General features: G+C 48.7%; 1 non-coding gene across 1 annotated transcript; it reads left to right on the top strand.

Annotated features, from left to right (window-relative positions):
- Nucleotides 1-7,176: 7,176 nt before the first annotated feature.
- Nucleotides 7,177-7,249, top strand: Trnaa-ggc (transfer RNA alanine (anticodon GGC)). Its single transcript has one exon. It is a non-coding gene; the product is annotated as a tRNA-Ala (tRNA).
- Nucleotides 7,250-21,618: the final 14,369 nt, after the last annotated feature.

The raw sequence follows: 21,618 nt of genomic DNA, 5'->3' as shown, positions 1-21,618 counted from the left end.
GCCCACACCCATTTATTCTTCTTAATTTCAGCTTATACATCCTTAACACGCGTTTGTTCCCTGACCCACTCCGCTCTCTTCTTGTCCCTAAATGTTACACCCATCATCTACCGTTGTATTGCTCGCTGAGTCGTCCTCAATTCAAGTTGAACCCTTCTAGTTAGTCTCCAAGTGTTTTTGCCGGCACTCACCTACGCGGCAAAGACAAAACTACGCCACTGTAAATTGGGAGCACACAGTTCGCATATACGCTTGCCCCAAACAACCTCCCAGGCACACGAACAGCCCTGCGACTCGGAGATAAGGCGGCTGTACACACAATAGCCGAACAGGTTGCAGAAGAGAACCAATAAATGTGGCAAATCGAGCAACGGAATAAACGAGGCACTGCGCCGTACGCGGCTGCGCATGCCAGTGTTCAAACACAAGAACAAAATGAATAAAGAGGGAAACCAAAGATTGCTAATAAAGAAAGACAAGTTGGCCGAAAAGTCGTTGACTGGGGAAGATCAAAAGGAGGCCTCGATCGAGGGAGACGAGGCGACATTTGTAAAGAAAAACCATCCCGTCCCGGCGCGAAAGGTTTCCGGTGCGCATCTATCTACGGGAGCGGCCAGCGAAGGCGAGGAGAGAATGAAAAGTCGTAAAGCGAAGCTCCCTCCGCGGTCACGGCGCACAGAAAGTTGTACGCGCCACAAGAACCCTCCGCGTAAGAAATCGATGCTGCGCCGATATAGAGAAGGACAGAGCAGAAGACGGTATCTGGCACGACCAACACCCTGCAGACAAAAAAGCCGCCTTCCTTCTTTCTGGCTTCATCCCAGGTAATCGCTGACAAATTCCCCGCGCTTAAATTCGGTAGAAAAGATCACGGATGGCATACAAACGCGCAACTAGAGTAGGACAAAAGATGACAGGTACGTGATGAGATGAAATGGTGTCAGGAGACTAGGCTTCGCCCCGACTAAGCGAGGTTGGCACGGCCGGGATGGCCAATAAAAAGACCCGGGAGTGTCTTTTGGCCCGGCACAGAGCGGGGTGGGGGAGCGTGGCCAGCAGGGGAAAAGCAGATAGAAAGAACTCGGCTAGCACAGCACACGCATCCGCATATGCACTGTACGAATCGCCGCGTCCGCCGAAAAGAGAAGCGGGTCGCGATTCTCGTAAAAATTTCCGCTTGCCGTTCTTGCAAGCTGCTGCCAAGGTCCGCGATGGCCTTAGCCAGCAAGCGGGTGGGGCGGTCAAACCACATTCGGCGAAGGACGGTGGCCGAAGGTCACTTGGATGGCAGTGGTCTGTATACCTGGGCATCGCGTCGACCAGAATTCTTTTTAGATAAACTGAAAGGAAGCCTTCCTCGACGAATGGGTTGTCAACTTTTTGTTTAGCCACATTACTTTTCTCGTTTTTTAATGAGGCGAACTTGAAAAAAGTCGAGGGTTTGGTGAGTTAGTAGCAAACCAGTATTGTAGCAAATGAACGCGCTGCCCTCCTGTCACACAACTGCCCGGCGCCATCATCCCCCGCCCAGCTCCCAAGTGACCCATGGGCTACAAGAATGGCTGCAAAGCAGGATCTTCGACGCCGAACGCGTGCTCTCATAGCTCCGTGTTCGGTTCTCCTCCCCCTCAACCTTAGCAGGATGGAGGAGGTTGCACTACGAAGGATCCGACTGGGCGTGGCTTTTACTCCTGCCCGCACGAGTGGATGGACAGGGGATCACCGAGGGCATGTGAAATGTCCTACCTGCTCTGAGGAAACGGTTCCGGCAGACCTCCACCACCTAATATGCACATGCCCTGGAACTAAGGACAATCGAAGGAATTGTTTCATGGCAGCCGGACTAGATTTGCGGCAAGACACGCATTACAAGCGGTGGCTCCATGGTCCTGCCTACCGTTCCTTGCTGGACTATCCGGGAGGCCAACCTAGTTTCCTGTATGTACATCGGACCCACTTAGTGTCTACTAAGCATTTAGGCTATTAAATAAACGAAAAAACAACAGCATTCAGTTTGAGATCGTCGCAAGGAACGTACATGTGAAATGATTCTTGAGCTGTTTTCAAGAATGTTAGAGGAGCCGAAGTATCGGTGCCTGAGGGCCGCATTAAAGCGGTACCGCAGTAAATCAGCAGAAAGCACACTGTCAAATGGTGTTTGTTACGCTGGAGTCTTAGACTGACGAATGCGTGCCCGCTAGCAGACGCGCAGTAAACCTGGGAGTTGATTGCACGCTTGTCCACCTTTTCACTCATCCTATTTCACACGGTCGTTGCGAGATTTCTTTGTTTCTACGGACACAACGCACAACACCAAGCACATATACGCACGTAAACACAGACAGACAGACACACGTGTGTGCGTGTGCGTCTGTGTGTTATAAGAGCATGAACACCGGAAAACATGACAGCTGGAATGTAAATCAAGATTTTTATGATGAATGATGAAAAAGATGACGAGCGGTTTCTAAGTATTACTTCAGCCGAATGCCTAACGTAACAAACCGCTTTTTCAGGGCTGGAACAATCGACAAAGGACCGAAGTAAGCCAGGGAAAAAAAAGCTCCCAATACCAATCATCGCTTTCTGCCAACTGAAGCTAGTTTTATCCTATTCATTTCTCACTGGCCATTTTGGCCTTTCATTAGATGGTGGGTAGCTCATAGAGCGCTTTATAGAGGGAGAGCTCCTCTCATAAAACCCCTCGTATGTCGGGAGGGTGCGCAATACATGGCAAACGACAAATGTTGCGCATGAGGAACTGAGGGTCGAAATCGACGAGTCAGTGTTCAAAGGGAGCTCGGAGCGTAGACAAAAATCAAGGTCTCTTTCATGGATAAATATTAATCTCTGACGGCCCCATAAAATCAGTGTCAACCTTTAAGCGTTCATGCTTTTTACACGTAATATTTGAAAAAAGAAAAAGAAGAGCTTGGCAACTACGCGCGCCCATATGTTTTGCGAAAAATGCAGTTGGAGGTGGAACGCTGCCTCTAGGCTCAGTACACCACCACGATCGGCGTCAATTCCTGTGCGCCGCCGCCATTTGCGTGGGCTACACGCGATCTCTGCGAACTGTCGAAGCAGCCACGCGCGATCGACCTCCGAGATGCCTTTTTAAAGACGATAGTCTTTCTTGGGCTACTTAAACCGAGAAATTTTGGTCTGTCTGTATGTCTGTCTGTCTGTCCGTCTGTCTGTCTGTGACTCGATTCAGCCACCCGGCCAAAGCAAAACAATGCCTGCGCAATAGTCTTATATAATCAGAGCTAAAAATACCCGACTATGTCCGGTGTAATGCTCATACTTGTCAACATTGTTGAAGAAGAACAAGACATTACGCAAATATGAGACAACAAATCAATACAGAAGTGATATTTGCAGTGTTCCTTTACAAAAAAATCAAACATTCTGCACTTTTGCGAAATTAAATACTTCATCAACTGCAAAAAAAGAATTCACTCCGCCGTCGCCTGCTGTCGCCCACGCCACTATAGCTTCTGGCGCCATTTTAAGAAATCAACCGGCAACAGTTACGCAAGGTTCCACTAGATTGGTTTCACGTTCTGCTTGCAACGCACGTGGAGTAGGGAAAACGTTGAAGTAGGGCGCCTCGATGAACGCTCGTCTTCACCGTACGGCAGCGTTCGCATCGAGACACCCGGTTTGAAGCAGTGGAACGCGGGAAATTTAAAATGATTTAAGCAAACATTTAGCGTCTTTACCTTGGGAGGAGCGCGACGCAAGAGGAACAACATGAGAGGTGAGCGGGAAAGCGAAGGGAGGCATTTACTTCGCAAAAGCCGATAAAGACTATCGTCTTTTGATGGCATTTGCAACGAAAGGAGCAGATACGCGGCCAATTTTTTTTTTTGTCTTCATACCCCTCTAACCTCTCACCCCGCGTGCTTGCTCAGATTTGTATTGTAGGGTTCCATAACTTTGCTGCGAATTTGGCTTGCAAGCACAAGACAGGATGTGATAGTACTCTGTGATTCCGTCTTTGCGCCGTTAGTTTTACTTTCAAGTTCTGGGCACAAGTGTCCCCCGATTTTAGTAGCAACACGCTATACACGCACTCCTCGACATCGCAGCGCACAACACCTGCACTAGCTTGATGTAAATTTCAATACAGAACCCGGACGTAACAAGGCATCTCCGCCAATCCTGAAACCTCTGTAATAGCGCATCGCAGTCACCTTCACCTTTTCATAGGGAGAGCAATGGTGGAGATAGCGAGAAAGATAGTGGGTGGGGCCGAGACATCTTTTACAACGGCGCTAGTTGCCCTATCCTAGCGTAGCCCAGGGTTCTGCTGGTATGGGTTATGTTTTTCCTGGCGCAAATTAGCCTTACGTGTAGCAAATTATAGGCCCGGAATTACTAGAATTCGACAACTTCGGAGCCACAGGAAGTTCTAACGCTTGTTTGTTAAAACGTGCTTTCTAAGTGTCTGCGATTACTAACGCCGTCCAGCTGTTACAATGGCCCATCAGCGATGTCCCTACGTCCCCGCTTCTTGTATTTCGCATCTAATTATTGCGCCAAAAATATTTCCCCCCGTGGTTGCGAAACCGCGTATTTTCAATTTCGGCCAGATTTAATCGAAACCGGAAGCCCAACACCATTCTCAGATATTAGTATCTAACCGCATTACCCAGCCGGTACCGCTGGCACCAGCGACATCTTTTGAAAAAGCGGGAAAGCTCCTAGGACGGCACCCACTTTCTCATTTTTTTATTACCTTCTATAATTAAATGCAGAGAGAAAGTGAGAGAGAAGGTTTTTGAAGCCCAGCTAAACTATTCTTGCAAGGGGTGCGGCAATACCTCATGCGTACGAGTTGTCTTTTCCCGCAATAATGCGTCCTGCTACTAATTAAATTTGCGTAGCTTTTTTTCTTTGCTGTTTTTTAACACCTGCCTCGTTTTATGTAACTGCTTGCAGAGAGTGATGCGGCGCGGAAAACAGCGTTTCAACGGCGAACAAAACAGATAACGTGGAGCACAAAGAATCGTGTCCGCTTTTTTAAATGGCATTTATAAAGAGCGCAGCGTCCACGGATCTTTTTAGTCCGTGTTCGGTTAACCCACATAGCGGGGTACGAGTTTTAGAAGCATGAATGAATGATGGAAAAACAGGAAATCTGTAGAAGTCCTACTTCCCAAAACGAGAACGCAGCTGACGACCCAAACCATGGTCGTTTGAAGGCGCCGCATGGGAGGGCGTGGGCAGGAATATGGTCGGTAGACATGCAAACTGCCCATCGATTTTGATTTGTTTTATTGATTCACGCAGCACATGTTTGAACCTCAACTCAGCTCGATTTAAAAAAGAAAAGAAGAAATCGAATGAACAGAGAGTCTCAAGTATGTGGAGAGCACAGACCAAGAAAATTGCCGAAGAGGAAAAAACGATCGATGATGAGTATTCATGCTGTGTAAAAGCAAAGCAAAAACGAAATAAAAAGCAAGCAAACACGAGGCACACAAAGTAGGGGAAAATTATTCGCTGGGAAGCCCGGGAAAGAGAAGCCGACTGGCTGTTATTGTTTCTTCGCTTGGCATGCGGTTATATTTTTCAGCGGCCTACCAGTCTTCGTGGCTATCAAAAGTGGGTCGCGCGTTCCTCTTTAAAAATGTGCCGCTAAACAGCTAGTTCTGCAAAACAAGGGTAAAAAGAGAGGCTGAAATTATCACAAAAAATAATTGCCGCGTGTCTGCTCCATTCGTTGCAAATGTCGACGAAAAACGGAAGTCGAGTGGCGCCCATGCCAAGTAAATTCCTCCATTCTCTTTCCCAGTCACCTTTCACGCTGTTCCTCTCCCGTATGGCTCCTCCCAAGATAACGCGCTAGAGATTTGCTCAAGTCAATTTAAATTTACAGTGTTCCACTGATCCAGTCCGGGAGTCTCGACGGAAGCGCTGCCGTACGGCGGAGACGAGCCTCAATCAAGGCACCCTGCTCCAACGTTTATAATTCGTGTTTCCCTACTCCACGTGCTTTCCAAGTAAAACGTGGAACCTATCACGTGGAACGTGCTTTCCACGTGGAAAGCACGTGGAACGTGAAACGTGGAACGTGCTTTCCAAGTAGAACGTGGAAACGTGGAACGTTTCGTTACTGTTGCCGTTGGATTTCTTAAAATGTCACCAGGAGCTATAGTAGCACGTGCAACAGTAGGACACGGTTTTCTGCAGTTGATGTAGTATTTCATTTGCTATAGCAAAAATCAAGCATCCATAAATTTTTAACAAGGGGACACTGCAAATATCACTGATGTATGTATTTCCCGCCTTGTATTTGCGTAATGTCTTGTTCTTGTTCAACAATGTTGCCAAGTATGAACATTGCCACCATACTTGGGCGTTCAGATTTCGCCGTGGGTATATAAAAATATTTAGCGGTTCCTGGTTCATTTCAGCAGCGTGGTTGAGTCAAGAGAGAGAGAGAGAGAGAGAGAGAGAGAGAGAGAGAGAGAGAGAGAGAGAGAGAGAGAGAGAGAGAGAGGACAGCCCGGTTAAGGTCAAGGCTTGCTATACGAGATGGGGGGTGACTACAGTGATGAGTTATGCATAGTAGCCAGAGGGCTAGGGCATGAATAAGAGAAACAAGATACGTTAAAAACGTGAAACAAGGGAATGCGGGTTCTGGATTCAGGACATAAAAAATATAATTTGAAAGAAAATCGTTAATGTAAACGCTCAATCAAAATCCAAAGTAAACGACGCAAAAAATTACTACACAAACCCCAGAAAAATAACTAGATGAACATCACAGCGCGAAAGAGTACATATCATGAGACACTTGCGCTGTCTATGATCTAGAGAGATATGTCCAGTTCAGAGTTTCGTAGGAACCGGAGCAGAACTTTTGTACCCCAGGTACTCTCAGCACTATTGGCGCAGGGCCCAAGAAAACGACAAAGTTCGAGCCTGACTACATGACCTGCACGAGGACTCGAGTGTCTACGACATGTCGAGAGTGGTCGACCAGCGTTGAACCCTGGTCGACCACTCTCGACATGTCGTAGACACTCGAGGCACGTCCCGGGAGTTAAAAATAAGGTCCCCTTCACCCCGAGTACTCCGAGTGGTGCTGGCTACCACCCCCAAGTGAAGGAAACAAAAAAATACTTCAACATAAATACCCGAGAAAGTGGTGGGGAAACAGCCCCGCCGGTAGCGTAGTGGTTATTGCACCAGACCGGCATTCTGGAGGTCGTTGGTTCGGATCCCACCCGGCGGGAATTTTTCACCACTTTCTTTCTGACTAAAAAAATTCGTCATCTGTTTCTAGACCCACCATAACCTCCCCTTTGCTTTCTGAGGTTCTCTCGACTGCCAACCCTTTTGCTCTGTCATATATATATATATACGAGAGAAAAATAGAGTTAAGGTTGCTACATTGCTTTTCTGCAATCCTGGATGAAGGAGATGAGCCTATGGATGTGCACGTCCTCCCTTGCGAACTGAAATTCTCCAGGATACCTTCAGTCACTGGTTTTTCTTTCATTTAGTCATTTGGTTTAAAAAGTAACAAATATTAGTTTATCATATTTTTATGCTTTATTTCCAAGAAAATGCGGTGTTGAAACAAAAAGAACACAACCGCTGTGTTGAGGTGCTCTTGTTCAGGATTCACTCTTCCAACCTCCCGGCGCGCCATTATTCCCCACTTCTATGAGTCGCCATTACACTAGGCCATGGGAAAAAAAACCGCAGCACGATTAACCGCGGAAACAGACAGAGGCGAAGCAAGCAAAATAAGAAAGCGAAGACCCGGAAGGAAAACAAACCTAGCATATGCCTTGTACCACCGCCGAAAGAGGGCGGGGGCGTGCCTATATACGGCCAGATACCGCATTACACGTTACCGTAGGAACAGACGAGCTGAAGAAAGCGCAAAAAAGAAACGACGCAACACGAGCATACAGACAACAAACTAAACAAACTCTGTCTGCAATTGCACACTCGATCAAGCCGCCGTATAGTGTTGTGGACGGGGAGCGAAGGGTAAACGGGTACGGTTATTAGACGTTGTTGTTTAGCGAAACCGCTTTGGGCGCGCTATTCCGCATCCCTACGCGCACCAGCGGGGATGCTTCCTTTCCTCAGCACTTGCTCTTTCGTCCTTCTTCCCCTGCTCAGATAAAGGGGTGCTCGCTCGTGTATTCGAGGGAGGTGGGAAGGTGAGAGTCTGCGCTCGAGCCTGTCGGTGCTTTTGTGCAAAAATGAGGCACTGTATGGAGTTTAGGACGAGCGTCGCAACGTTTGATCGATGGACGTGTTACGAAGGAGCGACGTCTGCTTGGCCAGCGAGATTAAGGCGGCCGAGCTCAGCCGGCACGCGAGGCCACCGGCGCCATCTTGCGGACGGGTGTGTCGCCCAGCAGCGTGTTGATGCTATTCTGTTGTTGCACGCTGTGCGGGCGGTCAGCAGCAGTAGCACCACGCATTGTTAATTCTGCCAAGGGCCACGCCGTGCAGACTACGGCATGCACCGCTGAAAATATTGTTGCGTGGCGGTAGGACGGATGACATGAACCATGGTCGATGCTGAAGCGATCTATTTACAGAAAGAGATGCAGGCTATTTACAATTCGGCCATCACAGCACGAGCGATAACCCCACGCCAACCGTCTTCGTCTTCGTCGGTGTGAGATGCCCATCACACTAGGCTGCACAGTCCACTTCCTCGTCTTCTCGTTACATATCCCCCCCCCCATCCAAAACGACCGTCCCGGTCGAGGTCACAGTCAATGAACCCGTGCGGTGAAGATGAAATGAATATAAACAGTGAAGTCCTTGCCGCCACTGCACAGGCTGATCGGTCCATGAAGATGGGCCCCAGAACAGCGATGCCGCCGACGCCACGAAGGAACCTCAAGCTCTTGGAATCGCGCCGGAGAACTGGGCAGGGGAATGTCGTCGGCTTCTGGTCTGGTCGCGGCTAGTCAGGTCGGCTGGTCTCGTCGGATCACGGGCAGGGGACACCGGGCTGGGGAATGCGCAGGCCAATGGCTCACCGGGGCTGGGGCGGACCGACGCGATCCTTGATCTTTGAGGTGGTCGCTTCAGAAACCGAGACGGGCGTAGCTGGAGGTCTACGAAGGGGATCAGAACCGCAACCTCCACCAAAACATGTTGCGTGGCGGTAGGACGGATGACATGAACCATGGTCGATGCTGAAGCGATCTATTTACAGAAAGAGATGCAGGCTATTTACAATTCGGCCATCACAGCACGAGCGATAACCCCACGCCAACCGTCTTCGTCTTCGTCGGTGTGAGATGCCCATCACACTAGGCTGCACAGTCCACTTCCTCGTCTTCTCGTTACAATATTATTCAAAATAAATTTCCCCACGCAATCTACCGCGCTTCTTTCCAAACACTGGCGTTTGCTGCCGCGGAACCCTTCACCGCATTGCACGTGTTGTGCGCTCTCGGTTTGTTAAAGGCGATAGTCTTTCTTGCGCTACTTGTACGCAGAAATTTTGGTCTGTCTGTATGTCTTTGTCTGTCTGTCTGTCTGTCTGTCTGTCTGTCTGTCTGTCTGTCTGTGACTCGACTAAGCCACCCGGGCAAAGTGAAACTGCATCTGCGCAACAGTGTTATATACCCACAGCCAAACATAAACACCTACGTCCGGTAGTAATCTCCATACTTGTTAACATTGTTGAATAAGAATAAAACATTACGCAAATGTGGGGCAGAAAATCGATTCATTAGTGATATTTTCAGTGTTCCTTTATTAAAACATTCATGGATGCTTGTTTTTCGCGATATCAAACGAAATATTAAATCAACTGCAGAAAATGTCACCTGCTGTTGCCGGCGCCACTGTAGCTTTTGGCGGAATTTAAAGAAATCAAGCGGCAACCGTAACTTAAGGTTCCACTAGATAAGTTCTGCGTTCCCCTTGGAATGCACGTGGAGCAGGGCAACGTGGTTCTAAAAACATTGCAGTAGGGTGCCTCGAATCACGCGCGTCTCCGCCGTACGGAAGTGCTGGCGTTGAGGCACCCGGACTAGAGCAGTGGAACGCGGTAAATGTAAATTGACTTGAGAAAACCTCTATCGTGTTATTTTGGGAAGAACGAGACGGGAAAGGAACGGCATGAGAGGTGAGTGCGAAAGAGACTGGAGGCGTTTATACGGCGGGGGCGCTAGTCGACAATCGTGTTCCGTGGATATTGCAACGAAAGGAGCAGATACACGGTCATTTTTTGACTGGGTTTATTCGAATTCCGCTTTTCCCTAGGTTTTCAACAGCCCCTGCTGCAGTGACCTGGGAGCAAATATTCCCCGTGTTTAACGAAGAACCATCTATAACGAAGTCACTTTGCTGTTCTCAGGACTTGGTTATAAGAAGAGTTTCTGTATACAGGCAGTGTGTTGAGGCTTTGATAAACAGAAAGGTGATTAAAACCGTGTTGCTCGCATCGCGAATGCCATTGTGGGAAACGAAGGCTTGGTTTAAGATTAACAATAGAAATAGCAATCTCCCCAGACAAAAAGGTACACTGAGGTGATCTGTAAACATCCTCCAGTTACCCTACCCGAATAAAGTGTGCAAGGCGCAGGCCACGGTGCAGGTTTGTCGGTCGATTTATACATAATTAATCGAAAAAAGAGTGCTTCGATAAGGCCGTTTCGCTCACGCCAATTTCACCGCCGATCTGCTGACATCGGCCTTACTGACGACTGCTAGCATATTTAACGCGTGCAGCCTGTGCGTTGACGAACAGAGAGCCAATATGAATTATGAAATGCGTGGACATGAAACCTTCGATGTCTTCGCCACCATATAAAAACACCGAAAAGCAGTGCGTCTTTACTGCGGTTTTTGGTGCGGTTGCCTCGGATGACGCATGGTACTTCTCTTCGGTCCCGCGTTGCGCTGCTGACCACGAGGTCGCGGGTTCGATTCCCGGCCGCGGCGGCCGCTTTTCTGATGGAGGCGAAAAGCAAGAACGCCCGTGTGTACGAGATTTCGGGGCACGTTAAAGATCCCCAGGGGGTCAAAATTAATCCGGAGCCCTCCACTACGGCGCGCCTCATTGCCTGCGTTGCGTCGGCGCGTTAAACCCTACACTCAATCAAAAATCCATTCTCTACGGTCTTCAGTTACCGGATAAACTAAGGCTTTAGACTTCCGTTAAAAAGCCAGGTAATGAATTACATGAGTTCCACTGCGCAATGCAGCCGACAGTAAGACTTCCATTAACGGACTTCAACATCTATTTAAGAGAAAGTGGAAGCATTTTCTCCTAGCGGTATACGCCGAGCGCAAACCCGTTGTTTTATCGCCTTGTCTAGGGCTTCGGGATACGCTGTCGCCGATGCCACTGCACACTCCCAATGGCGGATTCGGTTGGATTTAACTTGTCTCCCGGGTGGGTCAAGAGCATTGCGCACCTTCCGTCGCCGTCACCTTCGCGCTAGGCCCCCGCAAGGTGAATCGGAGAGGCGAATCGGCTCAGGCCCTTGCCATTGCCATTGTCGTACTCTCGTAAAGAAGCAAATACTTAAGGTGTTTTGTTATGTTTAGCGAGGGAGCCAGATGTTGACCCGTGAATCTATAATTAACATCGAAGAAAAGTAAGGCTTAGTCGAGAATTTCGTATTATCACTTTGACCGTCTATCCGGAGGCGCAAACGTTTGTTTCCTTTTTTCCATTGCGGAAAATACACATTCAAACGCTCTAACTTGACTAAAACGGAAATTCTGTTGAAAGAAACCTCAAAATCTGCTTACTTTTATGTTTCAAATGAGCGATGGCAGCTTTCAGGACTCCTCGGCTAATTGGCGACGGACGGCATTTTGTTTAGCAATGAATATAAGGATGAAATTTCTGCATCCCATGCAAGTCAAAGTAAAAGAGGACTTAGAAACTGCGTATTGTTTTCGTGGAGCTGACAGAGAACCGAGCGAACTTGGTCAATGAATCGACGGAGATGTTAGGGAATCAATGAATCGATTCTTCAATGAATCCACAAATCAATCTGTGCCCGAGCTCTCAATCCTGTGTACGTACTCTGAAGCTTACCAAAGCGTTACCTACTCACAGAGTGGACACATGGCGGCTGTGTGCCATTGGTAAACGCTTTGTAAGCAGGAACGTAATCTGCGATGGCTGCTCGATGTTATGTGATTGGCGCCGCCATATGAATACCGACTGTATTTTTTTTGTTTCTTACTGCAATGAGAATAAGTGTTGCCGCAGACGGAAATGGAACCTTTCTCCTCCTGATCAGCAGCCCTAGCTAAACAGGAGCAACGTGATCAGCGCGGAATATATCTGCAGAAATTGTAGTAGAGACGCTGTATAGCATTAGTCTCGTGAGTCTGGGTGTTTTGGCTGAATGGAACTAAGAAGACGGCATACAACTTCGATTTAATCAATATTTGAACTTTGTGCACTTACAAATATGACACACCCGCCGCGGTGGCTCAGTGGCTAAGGCGTTGCGCTGCTGAGCACGAGGTCGTGGGTTCGATTCCCGGCCGCGGCGGCCGCTTTTCTGATGGAGGCGAAAAGCAAAAACGCCCGTGTGTATGAGATTTCGGCGCACGTTAAAGATCCCCAGGTGGTCAAAATTAATCCGGAGCCCTTCACTACGGCGCGCCTCATCGCCTGCGTTGCGTCGGCGCGTTAAACCCTACAATCAATCAATCAATCAACAAATATGACACGTTTAACGTAACACGGAAACCAATGAGAGGATATGTTTAGGAAATAAAAAAAAATTGTTAACGAGCTTGCGAATTCGAAACAAGTGAAGAGGCGGGGGTAGCGGTGCTTCCGTTTGAACTGGAGTTTAGAAGGCGAGAACATGCGAGGATGTTTCACTGTTAAGGTCAGTTTGGAGACTAACTCAATCTATATTTTTGGACTACGCCTTCTTGTTAGCGTTGCTATCACTTTCGTTTAATTTTCAAAATATTCAGACACTCGCTGTGTGCGTACCATTGATACCTGAAGTATACGATTCGCGTGGAAAAATGTCTGCGCACTTTAGGGTACTATAAACCTCGCCAGAACCCCGATATCATGCTTCGTGAACACGAAAATTACGCATTGAGCGGGTCGCTCTATTTACTTATGAGAGAATTCCAAATTGGTGATTTTAAAAGCAAAGCTAACCGCCTAATCTAAGTACGAATTTTGACTTCCTGTGGTCGCTCTAACTTTAACGTATAAATGTACAGCATCACGCCCATCATAGCGTGATGGCACAGAAAAAATCTACAGAATACAATAAACCCCCCCACACGGCGTTTACTGACAATGAAAAGCGTACGATTCAATAGGCACCGGTGCGGTCCTGGAAGCATTAAAGGACAAGTGAATTAATGGGACACTAAATACAAAGCCGACGTTGGTCTAAAAAGATAGATTGGTATACATAGAAAACGAATATACCGGTCACTGGGGCAGTACCTTCAGACTAGTCTCGTAAATAATCAAGAATTAGGAAGCTTGCGCTCACGCGGAACACTTGAATGGTGAAGCTGTTGAATGGTGAATTGCGGTGCTAGTAACCGTCGTCATTTGCATCGATGGGGTCGTCGTCTTTTCCGCGGCGAGTGGTGGATGCAAAGTCAGCCTCAGCATTGTAGGCTTCCACCAGCTCAACTGGCGAAGCTTGCACTAAGTCGCACAAGAATTGAACCAAAGTGACACGGCAGGATTTCCTTATACGTGAACACTGAAAGACATAACCCTGCATTTTTACAAGTTTGACAGTGTTTATTTACATGTTGTGTCATTGCTTTTCACCCTGCTAGTAGTATGCATCGATATTGTCGCGCTCCTCACGTCAAGCATTACATGTCCGGTAGCGCTTGCCGACGTTTTTTTTTTTTTTTTTACCAAAGCCACTGCACGAGCCGGGGACTAGGCAGCCGCCCCGAGTGACGTCCTCACGAGTGCTCCGCGTTTTCTTGGTATTTTGTCCTGCAACACCAAAGTTATGGCTTGTACAACAGCGTTGCTATTAACAAAACAAACATAGGTGGCAAAAGGTGTGCGTGCTTCTTCATGCCGACTTTGAGAAATGGTCATACAGGAAAAACTTAGTCAACTGGAGAGCTTCTTATCCGGCGTCTGGAGTCACCGGACAGTTCTCTTAGTGAAAAAAAAGAACGAGAAGAGTGACATAGGAGGTTTTTATAAAGCCTGCATGTATAGAGAGGAACAAACTAAGCGTGTACGGCCCCACTGGCATGCGATAGCAACGGCTTACGTCCATTCCACATTTCTGGCTTTTTCCATACGACCATTTTGTTTGCATAGGTGCGCGTGTGTGTGTCTTCCCCACTTCATGCCCCTTTGCACTATCCCAAATTATCGCCCCCCTCCCACAGACGCGTCCGATAATCATTTTTAATTCAACGTCCAGCCAATTACCAAGCATCCCGACAAGTAAGAGCTATTCCGCTGGAATATCGAAGCGCGAAGAAAAGTCGTGTATAGAAGTTATAGCGCTCTAAAAGAGAAAAAAGCATCGGGGAAAATTATTCCCCCGCACCGTCTTTTTTTTAGCCTGATTGGTCTCGAACTCTTCCCACGTGTGTTTTTTTTTTTTTTTTTGTTATTAGCGCGGGACATCCCGACCCACATTTAGACTTGCTCATACCTCTGCTAAATCACATTTTGATTGCTGCAAATGGTGCTACGACGGTCGTCGAAGTGGAGCATGTCACCCGTCCTCCTCCTGACGCCTGATCAACTTATGGAAACTTCGCGACGAATTGCAGGACCGCTATCGGACGGGACAGTTATATCGATCTAGTGTGCATTCGCCATCAGATAGCACTCATTAGAAAACTCACGTAGCCCCTGGCCTGCAAGCGTTGGAAGGAGCACTGCGACTATTTTTCCTCCCATACTGCGGCCCGGAAAGTGGGGAGCACCTTCGGAGGCCTTGCCCGACCTGGCTGCAGAATATGGTGGATACGGTGCTACACCATACCGCGAAATCCCGTGATGTATTTCGAAAGAGGGGCCTGGCGTATTTCCTTTCCGCAACTACCGTCTCAACCGCCATCTTCAATCTACGCTCTAGAGCCAGTAAACGACAGCGAAGAGATTCAGGTGCCTTTTACTTCCGCTGAGCTCACGGTTGCCCTTGAGAAAATCAATGTGTCTAGCACACCAAGCATAAATACAGTGTATTGGTCTATGCTTCGGAATCTGCCCGTAGCAGAGACAGAAGAGCTTCTTCAAGCACTTAAAGAAATATGGATCCGTGGTGTCTTCCCTTCAGCCCTCATGCACGTTGTTGTGGTACCCCTTCCCAAGGCAGGCAAGAATCCCAAAGTCATGGCAAAGTTACGCCCAATCTCGCCCACGTCTACAGTCTGTAAGGTGATTGAGCGGATGAACACGACACGAATAAGTGATCACTTGGAAGAAGAAAACAACTCCTGACACCCGGCCGAGAAAGGTTTCCAAACAAATTTGAGCACTAACGAGAGTCTTTACCTACTTCGAAAGTTGCTGCGAGCAAGCCGGTAAAAGCGGCACACATTCTCGTTACAATTGATATACGAAACTTAGTGCCCTCCCACTCTGTGAAGAAGAATGACCTGCAAAGCATGATGCACTCGAGGGAGTGCACGAAACAAAACACGTTCGTTGTAATTCACGACTGAGCATACTTCATAGCCAATAACCTGAATGAAATTTGGAAAAGACCCGAGCTTTATCCTAGCTGACGAACGTAGAGCTGTCTCTTTCCCTCCCGCGTCATAGGCATCTTACTGTTTGTGTAACGCGCCAACTGAATCCACTATACTACAGATGGAACCGGACCGCTCGCATTGGGCTGTTTGAAGGCCACGTTGGACCTCACACCAACACAACGGATATGCCATCAGTAAAGAAATAAAACCTATATCTGCGCGTGCCCCCCCCCCCCCCGCCCCCCCCCCCACCCCACTCACCACCCTCCTCTCCCAACTCCTGCACGCAAAAACTGATAACCGGTCATGAGCGGGTGCTTAGGAGTGAAAGATACTGTGGAAAATCGCGCTCTGAAAGCCCTTTAAGCTGAACGAGCTATATTGGTCCACGTCGGGGTTCCAAGCGGGCCAGCTGCTGTTCATCCGGGAGGGATTCGCAGCTACACGGCCAGCTGCAACGTGAGGCGGCAACGGCGGCGGCAGCGGCTTTCCGTAGTTTTCGCGCCCATTCACGCTTCAGTTCGGGCTGATGCTTCATAAGTTTCCGCTTTGGTTCTTCCAAGCGAGCGATATACGGCCATCCCATAGCGAGCTAACACCTCGTGGGCTTCGACCTCTATACTAGTGGACACGAACGTGTGTGTTCCTTTCGCTGCCCAGTCGTAGGCATCTCATTGTATGTGCACACACCAACCCAGACCCCAACCACTCGATGGCGGAGGACAGCTGACTGGGAGCGTTCAGCCGGGAGAGTGCCATGTTTAAATCTCCCACCACCACAACGGGTATGTCATCTGTGCGTGCATGCCCCCTCTCTTCACCCCAACCCGTGCACGCCTAAACCGGCAAGGGGGGATAGGTGCCTAATTAAGAGTTAAATACACTCGCGAATGAAGAGAGAAAGACTTTACATGCGACCAGGCTAACATCCATTATTATTCTTCTGCCAGAAGAACTATGACAAGCTGGTCAACAAGGGTCGCCGACGCGACAATGTTGCTCGGAATGCCTTTCAAGCTAAAGAAGTATAGTGGGCTCACGCCGGTGTTTTAACGAGGGAAGTTGCTTTCAACCGGGAGTGGAGCGATGCTTGGGCGAGGTAGGGTGCTTCGATGCCAGCGCCGCCGTACAGGGTGGAGACAACCTTTGACGCGCGTGAATCCAGGCACCCTAGGGGGAGAAGGAATTGAAGCGGCAACAGCCCCGGCTACATTCTCGGCGGCGGCGGCGGCGGTGGCGGCGGCTTTCGGGAGCCTTCACACTCATTCGCGCTGGTGTTGATTCTCCGCACTTATCTGATAACGGCGCTACGGCCGCTGTCAGCCGACTGCGCAACTTGTGAAAGAGGCATCAGCTTCTTTCATTTCACGTTGTTTTATAAGAGCAGCAGTATCTCCGAACACAGGAGTCAAATAACTCGTGGGATTATTGAGGCACAAGAGATCACAAGTGCCAGTGATAATTGTGCGAGTATGCCCACCTTCACGGTCAACGAGAAAGAAGTGTACTTTTTAAGCCAAGGTGATGCTTTGCAATGACTGAACAGTCTGAACATGTTCCCCAGCAGTGTCGTGCGGAAGATTGTGTAAGGTGACGTGATTATTTGGTGTATGTATAAACGCATTCCTTCATAATCAAGTTAGTTGCAAGTTTGCACATGGTCTTGTCCTCTTTCTTCGTCTTCGTATAGTTTGAGCATTGAACGTTCAACTACAATGAGATACCAAAGACTGGGCAGTGAGAGGGACACCCACATGAGTGTTCACTAGTCTAGAGGTGGAAGCCCTTGAGGAGTTAACACGCTATGGGACGGCCGCATGACGCTCGCTTGGAGGTACAAGAGCGGATACTTAAGAAGTGTCAGCCCGAACAGAAGCGTGAATGCGCGCGAAAAGGACGCAAAGCCGCTGCCGCCGCCGTTGCTGCCTCAAGTTCCAGCTGGTCGTGTAGCTGAGAATCCCCCCGGGATGAACAGCAACTGGCCCGCTTGGAACGCCGACGTGGTCTAATATCCCTCGTTCAGCTTAAAGTGCTTTCAGAGCGACATGTTCGGCAGTATCTTTCACTGCTAAGCACCCGCTCATGACCGGTTACCGGTTTTTGCGTGCAGGAGTTGGGAGAAGAGGGTGGTTAGGGGGGGGGGGGGGGGGGGGAGCACGCGCAGGTATAGGTTTCATACCCTTACTGATGACATGTCCGTTGTGTTGGTGTGAGGTCCAACGTGGCCGTCAAACAGCCCAATGCGAGCGGTCCGGTTTTATCTGTAGTATAGTGGATTCAGTTGGCGCGTTACACAAACAGTATGATGGCTATGACGCGGGAGTGAAAGAGACAGCTCTACGCTTGTCAACTAGGATGAAGCTCGGGCCTTTTCCAAATTTCATTCAGGTAAGTGGCTATGAAGTATGCTCAGTCGGGAATTACAACAAACGTGTTTTGTTTCGTGCACTCCCTGGAGTGCGTCCTGCTTTGCAAGTCATCCTTCTTCACAGAGTGGTAGGCCACTAAATTTTTAATAATGCTATGAGGAAGTTGATTCATTGGGTGTCTGTGGTGGAAGGCATTCATGTCACGGCCTGTGCTGATGATAATATTTAGACCGAGGCAGGTGACGACCCCTCAACCGACGCCTCGATGCGTCATTTACAGAAGGCCTTAGACCGTTCAGTGCCCTCCTCGCTCCCACGGGAATGAAAATATTGTCGGAAAAAAACAAACTTTCTAACCAAACGAGGTACTCCTGTAGAGCTCGCCCGCATATAATTGACCATTGAAGACGTTCCACTTCAGCCTGTTCCACAAGGTTGGGAGTGTGTCCTCGGAGTGCCCGTTCACCAGGATGGTGGCTCTACAGAATAGATGAAGCAGCTTCGTACATAGTGGCGTAGCATGCTGCACCTTATTCGCCGCATCTCCAACACCTTTGGCGGGCAATCCCAGGACATAGCCAGGTGATTAGTAGAAGCTCTACTCGTGCCGAAAAGCCACATATGGCACCATATGGTACCCACTCATAAAACACCACACCAAATAACTGTAGATCTTTTAGCGGGAATCATTTCCTTTATTAATGGGCTTCCATGACATACGCGGGGAGAGGAGCTCTATCGGCATGCGGGTCTTCCCACTGCCGAAAGCAGTCTTGAATGGAGCGCACAGGGCGCGAAAGACCGCCGCCTTCTCACTCACCAGGGCTCCCGATTGCTGTGCTATGCCGGTGAGGATATCGACACGTCTGCGCCTGCCATACGCCTCCCGCCACTCCCTGAGACACAACAGACTCAACCACTTATGTCTTCGTAAGTGCTTCGTGGCGGTGCGGTTTACAAACGGCATCCCTGGCGACCGCTACATACGTAGAGGGCAAACATACAATCCGAGCATTTCAGATGTCCATACCAACTACCGCTACAGATCTGGAGCTTCGCGCCATCAAGGAGGGGATCCAGCTGGCTGTCCACCTGCTGGCAGCTGATCCAGGTACGTTAAGAGGCGTCCGAATATTTTCGAACAGCAGAGGAGCTTTACGGAATCTGATTGGAACAACCAGACGGCACTTTGTCTCATCACATCAAACGTTCCTGTAAAACGCTGCGACTTCGCACTGGCATAACTGTAACAGTACGCTTAATACCCGGGCACACACGACCCCTCGGTAGTGAGAGAGCTTATGAGCCGGCAAGAGAGGCTTGTGGGAATTTGCAACCCCTGCTTGATGGCTCCCTCACCGAGGAGGTCTGCGCCGCCGTCACGACCTCCTAACGACAGTGCCCATCAGCCAGGGCCAGGCGCCTCCTTGGCTTCCCCGAGCCGCCGAGGTATTCCTTAATTTTGCACGTTCTGGACACGCATTAACAGAGGACGTCATGGCCGGAGGAAGGCACACCTCGACCAGAATCCGACGGGGTGGCGCTTCCGTTACTGCAGCTTTCAACAATCTTTCACCAACGACGGCCTAACCATCCGACCGTTAATACGTCTGCTATGCATGTGGGCAGGCACTGAAGCCCACCATAAACCACCTTGTGTGGGACTGCATAGGCCTCCTAGGGCCACGCTAGACACATCGGCTGGCCTGGGTACCTGCTACGAGGGCCGCGTACGTCCAAAGGGCGCCATCGAAGAGACTTTAACCGAATTATGGCTGTTCATTCATGACTCATGTTAGGTCATTATTGATGCATTCGTCTTCCCTCCTACCCCTTCGCCCATGTGGCCTTGATCCTGCCCTTTCAATAAACGTTACTTTGTTGTTGTTGAGACTGGAGGCCGCCAGCGTAAGCCTCTGCCAAAAAATCTCTCTGGGAGATTGTAGTGGTGGCTGTAGTTTCCCTTGAATATATCACTTGAATGCTAGAGTGCCGTTACACCACTGATAAAGATCTTTCTACTGCCAGCTAATAATACGTTAGCGCTGTCGACATTACGTCAATAGGGCGATACATTTTGAGGTTGTTAAACGTTCTTTCGTTTTTTCGGTTAAAAGAGCGTATTTTATGGCTGAAGTAGGGTTGAATGAGCTACCAAAATCTAGTTCATTTAATAGAACAGGGTTGTATTTTGTACTTACTACTTCATTAACCACGGGCTTAACAACCGTCGTGAAGTAATACGAAATGATTTACAAACGCAGGCAAACGTTCACTACGGCCTAGTTTGCATATTTTAGAAATAAGTGACTTCTGTACTCAAATCAATTCAGCAAAATCTTATTTGCTAGACAGCTAGCACCATCTAGTCAAAACTAGATACACCAAAACAATTTCTTGTTGATTTTTCATTTCAACAACGAAGGGCTATATTTCTGAAAGAACCAAACTAGGCCATGAGGAACATGTCTATTTATTGGTAAGTTTTTGGTATTGGTACACGATGCTTTTTAATTCCGTGGGTTACGAAGTGGTAAGTACCATGGGAATGTGATCAGGCGAGTCCTCCTTAATGTGGGCTACTTCTGCTCAAATCGGTGTTGTTTATAAAGATCAATCGTTCCGTTCTTTGGGGGAACAGAATATGGATGTTTCACGATTGGCGCCAGGCCCCTCGTTTGATTCACGCTTCATGAGAATCCACTCGCTCTATCGGACATTCAGTAGTGCACGCTTAACTAAAATGGTCCCGACGCAGTTTTCGAAAGCCGTCCTTAATTTTGGCTTTGCCCATCAACTCAGGAATATACTTCCAGAAAATGCTCACGCCCCATAAGGTCGGTTCGAGGCATAGGCAACACACTCAAAGATGTGAGAAAGGTGAATAGCTTGGGAAAAAACCGCTAGGATGAGAGGGGGCATGGAGGGAGAAAAAAATGCCCCGGCAATATAACTTCTCGGGTCATGCTGCATGCGCAAAAGGCTTGCTTCCGAGTTCTTTAATTAGACATTCCTCTTGCAAAGCCTGGCGACGCGTGATGGCTCGCAGCTGCAACAGAAACGCTCTGACAAACATGTGTGTTAAGCAAGTTTTTAAATCTAATTCGCGCCTTTACGACGGCAGGTCGTGCGTGCGCGCAGCGGGCCCGCTTCCGGCATGACAGGAGAAACGGCCCCAGAACGGCCAAGAAGTAATAATAATTCAATAGGACCGCCGTAGACCCCGGATGGCTTCGTGTGGCTCTTTTGTTTTTTATTACTTCTTACGCGTCATATGCCTGTTTGTTACGGTTTGTCTGTGTGTGTGTGTGTGTGTGTGTGTGTTTTGCATCCCGCAGTTTCGAGGTTGTGCCTTGTCGCAATCTTCCTGCGGCCGATCCAAAATTGAAAGCGAAAGATGGATGGAGGTTGATACGGAGATGGAAAGGAGAAAAAAAGAGATCCCATTTTGCCGCTATTGCAGAATATCCCTAGTTTTACGCCACTGCGGCAATATTAGAGACGGGCCTGGAAGCGTCCCTAAAAATACTAGCACTAAAAAAACGCGGACGGT

Source organism: Haemaphysalis longicornis, unplaced genomic scaffold (genome assembly GCF_048455015.1).
Source record: "Haemaphysalis longicornis isolate Haplotype H1 unplaced genomic scaffold, Haemaphysalis longicornis Haplotype H1 scaffold_2, whole genome shotgun sequence".
Lineage (NCBI taxonomy): Eukaryota > Metazoa > Arthropoda > Arachnida > Ixodida > Ixodidae > Haemaphysalis > Haemaphysalis longicornis.
This window is presented reverse-complemented; position numbering and strand designations above follow the sequence as displayed.